At 51.7% G+C, this 6298-nt stretch overlaps 1 long non-coding RNA gene across 1 annotated transcript; it reads right to left on the reverse strand.

Annotated features, from left to right (window-relative positions):
- Positions 1-612: 612 nt before the first annotated feature.
- On the reverse strand, positions 613-5745 carry LOC145719896 (uncharacterized). Its single transcript, XR_014142668.1, has 4 exons — positions 5629-5745; positions 3894-3956; positions 2604-2843; positions 613-694 (listed from the first exon to the last, which is right to left on the reverse strand). It is a non-coding gene; the product is annotated as an uncharacterized LOC145719896 (long non-coding RNA).
- Positions 5746-6298: the final 553 nt, after the last annotated feature.

Genomic DNA, 6298 nt, shown 5'->3' on the forward strand with positions numbered 1-6298 from the left:
CTAGTGTTTGAACCCAGCAAGTCTGCTTCCTGAGCCTTGCTTCTGCTTCCACATGGACCAGGTGTGCAGCGGGGGGAAACGCCAGTCAGTTACTTCCCGGGATGCACACTGGTATCATCCAGCTCTCCTCGGGGTCCGGAGTTGAGTTGAGTTGGCGCGCTCCCCCTGGAGCCCGCAGCAGGGAGATGTCGTAGGATCTGCAACAATGGGTTTCCCCCCAACCCCCCTCCCACCCCCCCAGCCACTGCTCCAGCCTGATAGTCACAGAAGCAGAAGGAACCACTGGGTGGGCCTGTCAGCTGTCAAGTCAATGCCACCAGGGAGCCCCTCTGCTTCGGTCCCTTCCAGGGGCTGTGGAAGGGGCCGGGCTGATTTCAGCTCTGCCCTTGACTCCTGGCTGCCTCCACTCCCGGGAGGCAGCTACAGCTCCGTGAAACCCCCCTGGGACCACCCCTGAAGGAAGTCCTCCAAAAAAAGCGCCCATGGCTAATTCCTGCCCCTTTCTCATCACTGTCACTGTCACAGATAGACAGGCCCGGTCACCCATGCCAACCCCAAGTCCTCTAGACAAGCCAGAGCATCCTAAGTGGTCCCCAGCTTGGCCTCTCACTTACCTTGGCTTTTATCATGGTGCAGTGCAGGGAGCTGTTGTCCTGGTCGTAGAGAAGGCTGAACTCCAGGGCACCCAGGGTGGCTGTAGGGGACAGAGGCAGGAACAAAGAGAACATTCGTTCAGTCATTCAACAAACACTTCCTGAGCATTTACTATGTGCCCAGTCTGGTCGAGGCATTGAGCCTACAGAGGGGAAGAGTCGGTCCCTGCTCTGGACACCCCATCCTGGTAGACCCTCCTCTACCTCGGAGCCCTCGGCACACCTGTGATCACTTAATCATGTGTGCAATTGCCTAGTTAATGACTTCCCATCCTGCTAGATTGAGAGCCCCCCGAGGGCAAGGGCTGTGACTGTCTCGTTCACTGCTGTGTCCCCACTGGGCACAGTACAGGGCACACAGTTGGGGCTCACTGACTCGCTAAAGGAAGAAATGAGTCTGAGCATTTGCTGTTGCCTCCGCCTGGAATACTCTCCCTCTAGATCCTCACGTGGCTGGTGTCTTCTCATTATCCACGTCTTGGTTTAAATGTCACCTCCTCCCTCCCTGATCACTCCATCTAAAGCACCCACCCTCATGGTCATTGCCCTTTTTTATTTCCTTCTTGGTGTGCTATCTCCATTTGAAACAAACTCTTTGGTATGTTAATTATTTCTCTCCACTAGAATGTTAGTTCCCTTAGATCAGCCATTTTGGCCTTTTTTTCCCCCCCCATTAGGTACGGCACATTTCCAGAGCAGAAGCAGCCCGTGGCTCACAAGGTGGTGTGGACTCCCCACTCTCCTTTCCCAAGACAGCAGACCCAGGACCCGTGGGAGAGCACAGCTGATATTTCATCCTGGTCATCTGTGAGTGACCGTCAGCCCCTCCACTCACTGGCAGTGTGAGCTTGGCCAGGCCCCTGAAGCTCTCAGAGCCTCGGTCTCCCTATCTGTGAAATGGGATTAGTAGAAGCACCTATTCCCAGGCCCAGTGGGAAGACTAAATAAAGGAGCACGTGCACACAACACACTTAGTAATAAGTGCCGAGCACAAAGGTAGTGCTCCGCAGGTGTTGACATTTAGGACTTCTGATGCGCATACTACATCATCATAATTCCTCTTGTGTGTTTAGCACTACACAATAATAATGATTGCCAGTTTACGAAGCATTTTCCCAGGAGGTACCTCAGTTTACCCTCCCCGCAGCTCTGTGTGGGAGGCAGTATTCACTTCCCATTTTACATCAAGGAGAGGTGACACGATGGGCCAAAGCCAGGCCACTGATTATGACTGTAGGTCCACTTCTTCTGTGTGCGTCCTGTCTGTCCACCTGACCAGGAGCTCTTAGAACGCCCCCAACCCCACAACACATCTTAGATCCAGACATTTGTCCGTCCACGTCTCCCTCCAGCTCACAAAGGCCACCCCAGCTCTCCCCCGCTGCTCAGACATACCCAAGATAAGTACACACACTGGTGTGTGCGTGTGTGTGTGTCCCTAGGACTTTGGGTCTGAGTGGGCGAGGCCCAGAACAGGCACTTTACAAGTCATTGAAGGGATGGATGCAGGAGGAAATGTCTAGGAATTTTTAAATGTTTAAATTATGGTTAAGAAATTACTTTTAGAAGATACACATTAAAGAGTTTTGGAGGCTATTAAAATACATATATGTATATATATATATGAAATGCTGGGTCATATGATACTTCTGTCTGACTTGTTGAGGAGCCACTGTACTGAACATCTGAACATCGCAAATGTAGTCAAACCGTACTCTTTAAAATGATTTAAATGGTAACTTTGATGTTACATATTTATCACAAAAATATACGTAGCACCTATTCTTTAGAAAGCTGATGATTTGTGAATTTAGTAACACAAATCTGTATCTTTATAACTTGGTTAATATGTTTATTAGGCTTGGCACATTGAGGGGCTGTTCCTCTCTCCCCGGGAACGACACCCCGAAGTGACTCTCCCCAGACACCCCTCCTGTAAGGGCCACCTACTTGCTTCATCCGAATCGTAGCTGTTGGCTTCTTCCTCCTCCTCCTCCAGGGGTGGGGGCTGGCGGGCAGGGGCCGCGGCAGGCTGGGGGGCAGCAGCAGACGCTTGGGAATATGGGCCCGGAGGGGGGCCCGCTCGGTCCTCCCTGGCTCCAGCTGCTGGGTAGCCCCCAACTCCCCCCGTTCTCTCCTCCCGCGGCGGGGCCGTGGCCCCAGCATAGCCAGAGTCGCCGGGGGCCACCTCTGCAGGGGAGATGGGGCGAGGGCAGGGAAGAGGCCGCTGAGTCTCTGTGTCATGACCACAGCACTGCTGCAGCACTGCATTAGTGATGAGCACCTACTGTATACCACATGCTCGGCAAGCCTTGTACCACCCCAGCCCAGCCACGGAGGATCAGCACATCCAGTTGATGGGGGAGGGGGTGGGGTGCATCATGCATCACGTCATTCACTGGTCCTCTGAATGTTGCCGTTGTCAAAACCACCTAGGGAAGCTTGCAAAAATGCAGGTTCTCGGGCCCCATCCAGACTCAGTAGGCAGTGCCATGGGCCTCGGAGTCCGTGTCTTATAACAATTCCCAGGAGCTGATTCAGATGCAGGCAAAACAGACCTCATGGGGTACTGATCAGTGGTGTGGGCTCTGCAGCCAGACGGCCCGGGTTTGATCTCTGCTGTGCGACCTGGGGCAAGTTACTTAATGTCTCTGAACCTCAGTTTCCTCACATGTAAAATGGGAATTATAATACCTGAGGGTGCTTAAAACTGGTAGCTATTATTTTAAAAATTATCTGCTCCATGTACAGCACTTAAAACAGTACCTGGTGAGCTAGAAAGCAATGAAGGAGCCATAGCTCTAGTAACCGATGACGATGCATATACATCATAGGAAAGAAGCACTGTCACTTAGCAGGATCTTAATCCATTCCAGGTCATGTGCTAAGGTTTTATATGCCTTAGTTTGTTTAATCCTCCCATCAATTCTGTGAGGTTGTTCCCATTTTAGAGATAAGGAAACAGGGGCTCAGGGAAGTTAAGCGACTTGACAGCTGCGAAGTAAAGGAGCCCAGATTTGAATCCAGGCAGTCTGTGCTCTTAACCACTGTATGTGCTGTCCTTTTCTAGCTATCTAATCTTAGTGAGGACTATCTAGAATTTTGGAATTAGGGAGGCCCCTTAGAGCTCATCAGATGAGTCTCTGGGTGCAGGGAGGGGGACAAAGATCTAGCAGCTCCTGCTCTCCCACAGGAAGAGGGGTGCCCACTGGACAGGTATGGGAAGAAAGGAACACTTGCCTGGTCTCTGATCTGGAAAGCGTCCTGCGGGCCCAGGGCTGGGTTTGCTGCCTCCGGGAGGCCCTGAATGGGGAAAGAGAAAGGGACAGAGCAGGGAAGGTGGCATCATTTGGGTGTTCTTCCCTGTCTCCCGCCCCGCCCTCATTTCAGGAGTGTGGACACAGGCCTGGGGGCAGCAGGTACCCAGGGATGCAGGAATGGTCCCACTGGGGGACTCTGAGGTCAGAAAGACCTGGGTTCAAGCCCCAGTGCTTCCTTCCTGGGCCTCAGCTTCCTCCTCCGTGAAATGGGGATTGCTATACCTGTTCTTTGCATTTCACCAGTTGTTAAGAAGTTGATGAACGAATGGAGTAAGAATTGTTTGTGAAGTGACAGGCAGGTTTATGCCTTGAGCCCACCATCGCTATGAGGTCATTCCTGGTCCAGTGGATTCCTTACAACTACATTTCCCAAAGCATGGGATGCAGGGGAGAGCCACAGGGAGGGGGCCTGGAATAACATTCAACCACACAGCAAGAAAGTCATTGCAGTTTCCACTGCCTGTCAATACCGACTCCATCATGGAAATGTCTCATTTAGGTGTTACTTCGTCTCTAACACCTCTCTAACTTTTGTGAATTTCCCCTTTGAGCAGAAAAGAACAGGCCTCGGGCTCAGAACCTTCAACAGGCCAGCATACTGAGAATCTCACTGCACGGCTTTATTTTCATTGCATTAATTTTTTATAATTACCCCCTGCAATGGGTTGAATTGTATTCCCCAAAGGATGCTGAAGTTCTAACCCCCCAGTCCCTGTGAATGTGGCCTTGTTTGGAAAGAGGGTGTTTGCAGATGTTCAAGTAAAGATGAGGTCATATGACTATGTCCTTACAAAAAAGGAGAAATTTGGACACAGAGATGTACATAGAAGGAAGATGATGTGAAGGCACAGGGAAAATGCCACCAACCGGCCAAGAAGGTGTGGAACACCAGAAGCTAGGAGAGAGGCACGGAGCGGATTCTCCCTGACAGCCTTCAGGAGGAGCGACCCCCGCCAGCACCTTGATTTCAGACTTTTGGCCTTCAGAACTGTGCGACTATAAATATCTGTACTTTTAGGCCACTCGGTGTGTGGTATTTTGTTAGGATAGCCCTAGCAAACTGCTGGGTGTCTTTTGGGCATGGAATACCAGTTTCTCATTTATGCCATTATTATATATATATATAAGGTTTCTCTTAAAATAACACAATGTTAACTGCACCGATTAGGCATTATTTCTATTGTCTTATGCAATCCATATTTGTATAGATTTTCCCATATTACCATCTCTTTGGTCACCATTTCTTCCTGACTCTCACACTGCTGTTCTGGGAGCATCTGTCCCCAGCACTTCCTTGACAGAGTCTGTGATAGCAAGTTCTCTCGGTTGCATTTTTCAAGTGAATCAATTTGAAGAAAGATGTGAAGAAGAGAGCAGGCGGCAGGTGCATGAAGTAAGGACTGTGAAAGGGAGTGACAGTGCCTGAGGCGGGGCAGTGGGGAACGAAGAAGCCCTGTCAACGCGGGTCTGGGACTCGCGTCTCACTCGTGCCCGGCTTCCCCACCCGGAGGATTACTCATTCTCAGGGGCTTCGTGGAGCTGAGGGTTTGGTGGTGGCTGTGGCTTTGCAGAAAGCCCGGCGGGCTCTGCAAGCAAGGACGGGAGGCACCGGGGTCCCAGCTGAGGGACAGTCTGGGCGGGCAGGCGGCAGGTACCTGGCTGCCCAGGCTGAGGCGGCGCTGGGCTCTGCACGGAGGCGGGAGCGGGTCTGGAGGCCTGCACGGAGTTGGCCCGTCGCAAACCTGCCGGGGAAAGGAAAGGAAAGCACCTGTCATGTTCTGCACGTGTGCACGCACATGCACCCACACGTGTGCACACAGAGTGGAAGCAGGAGGGGGCCTGGAACTGGTCAGCTGGCACGAGGCAATGCCTTCTGGGTTTGAACTGAGTGCGGGACCCCGACACCCTCAGCTCCTCTAGACCCTCTCCTCCCCTCCGTGCCTTCTCTCTGTGCAACATTCAGATCCCCTGTGCAGGTCACAGCAGCGACATGGGGGTCGAAAAGTAAAGGTTTCATGATGTTGCCTCCATCTGTGTGAACTTGGGCAAGGGACCTGTCTTCTCTGGGTCTCAGTCTCCTCATCTGCGAAATGGGGATAATAGTATCTACCTAGGGTTGCGGTAGAGCTGTTATGAAACAATACAAGCAAAGGGCTCAGGACAGCGCCTGGCATGGAGTAAACACTAAATATTATTATTATTGAATCTGGTCTCTGTCTTCACATGGACCTAGCTCTGCCTCCAGCTTCTTGTATAAGCTGTGTGACTTTGGGCTGGTCATTCACCCTCTCTGAACCTCAGATGTCTCATGGAGGCAACAGCTCT

This window comes from Leptonychotes weddellii, unplaced genomic scaffold (genome assembly GCF_054177405.1).
Source record: "Leptonychotes weddellii isolate Sample4059 unplaced genomic scaffold, ASM5417740v2 HiC_scaffold_8086, whole genome shotgun sequence".
In the NCBI taxonomy this organism is placed as follows: domain Eukaryota; kingdom Metazoa; phylum Chordata; class Mammalia; order Carnivora; family Phocidae; genus Leptonychotes; species Leptonychotes weddellii.